The 1,674-nt window shown below is 56.2% G+C and overlaps 1 long non-coding RNA gene across 18 annotated transcripts; it reads right to left on the minus strand.

Moving 5' to 3' along the window:
* Positions 1 to 19: 19 nt before the first annotated feature.
* Positions 20 to 1,587, minus strand: LOC118159120. 18 transcript variants are annotated; one of them, XR_004747007.1, is made up of 6 exons: positions 1,261 to 1,395; positions 1,164 to 1,178; positions 1,056 to 1,100; positions 830 to 869; positions 474 to 787; positions 20 to 369 (listed from the first exon to the last, which is right to left on the minus strand). It is a non-coding gene; the product is annotated as an uncharacterized LOC118159120 (long non-coding RNA). The 18 variants fall into 18 exon arrangements; XR_004747011.1 differs by lacking the exon at positions 1,056 to 1,100 and having other exon boundaries at positions 830 to 932; positions 1,159 to 1,178; positions 1,261 to 1,280; positions 1,363 to 1,377; XR_004747006.1 differs by lacking the exon at positions 1,056 to 1,100 and having other exon boundaries at positions 830 to 932; positions 1,159 to 1,178.
* Between the last annotated feature and the right edge of the window lie 87 nt (positions 1,588 to 1,674).

Genomic DNA, 1,674 nt, shown 5'->3' on the forward strand with positions numbered 1-1,674 from the left:
TGATGTCACACCAGCCCCGGTGAGGTCACGCCAACCCCGCGTCAACATCACCCCCGCCACGGTGGTGACCTCATGATGACGTCACAACTGCGGTGACATCACAGCGACCACCATGACCTCACGCCAACCCCGTTGACTTCTCCTCACCCACGTTGACCCCTTGCCAACCACGGTGTTGACCATGGTGACCACCATGATGACCTCACGCCAACCACGATGACCTCACACCAACCATGGTGATGACCATGGTGACCACCACGATGACCTCACACCAACCATGGTGACCTCATGCCAACCATGGTGATGACCACAGTGACCACCACGATGACCTCACGCCAACCACGATGACCTCATGCCAACCACGTTGACCTTACCAACCATGATGATGACCACGGTGACCACCACGATGACCTCACGCCAACCACATTGACCTTGTCAACCATGGCGTTGACCACGGTGACCACCATGCTGACCTCTTGCCAACCATGGTGATGACCACGGTGACCACCACGATGACCTCACACCAACCACGTTGACTTCTCCTCAACCACGATGACCTCACACCAACCATGGTGATGACCGTGGTGACCACCACGATGACCTCACGCCAACCACGATGACCTCACGCCAACCACATTGACCTTGTCAACCATGGCGTTGACCACGGTGACCACCATGATGACCTCTTGCCAACCACGTTGACCCCTTGCCAACCACGGCGTTGACCACGGTGACCACCATGATGACCTCAAGCCAACCACGATGACCTCATGCCAACCACGTTGACCTTGCCAACCACAGCATTGACCATGGTGACCACCACGATGACCTCTTGCCAACCACGTTGACCTCTCCTCAACCACGATGACCTCACACCAACCATGGCGATGACCATGGTGGTACCACGATGACCTCACACCAACCACGATGACCTCTTAGTAACCATGATGACTTCTCCTCAACCACGTTGACCTTGCCAACCACGGCGTTGACCATGGTGACCACCACGATGACCTCACACCAACCATGATGATTACCATAGTGACCACCACGACCTCTTGCCAACCATGATAACCTCACGCCAACCCCGTTGACTTCTCCTCAACCATGTTGACCTCACACCAACCATGGCGATGACCATGGTGGTACCACGATGACCTCACGCCAACCACGATGACCTTGCCAACCATGATGGTGACCACGGTGACCACCATGATGACCTCACACCAACCCCGTTGACATCTCCTCAACCACGATGACCTCACGCCAACCACGTTGACCTTGCCAACCATGATGACGACCACGGCGACCACCACGATGACCTCACGCCAACCCCGTTGACTTCTCCTCAACCACAATGACCTCTTGCCAACCACGGTGTTGACCATGGTGACCACATGACCTCACACCAACCATGATGACCTCACGCCAACCACGATGGCCTTGCCAACCACGGCGTTGACCATGGTGACCACCACGATGACCTCACACCAACCAGGTTGACTTCTCCTCAACCACGATGACCTCACACCCACCATGGCGATGACCATGGTGGTACCACAATGACCTCACGCCAACCACGATGACCTTGCCAACCATGATGACGACCACGGCGACCACCACGATGACCTCACGCCAACCCCGTTGACTTCTCCTCAACCATGTTGACCTCAC

Source organism: Oxyura jamaicensis, unplaced genomic scaffold (assembly GCF_011077185.1).
Source record: "Oxyura jamaicensis isolate SHBP4307 breed ruddy duck unplaced genomic scaffold, BPBGC_Ojam_1.0 oxyUn_random_OJ67364, whole genome shotgun sequence".
In the NCBI taxonomy this organism is placed as follows: Eukaryota; Metazoa; Chordata; class Aves; order Anseriformes; family Anatidae; genus Oxyura; species Oxyura jamaicensis.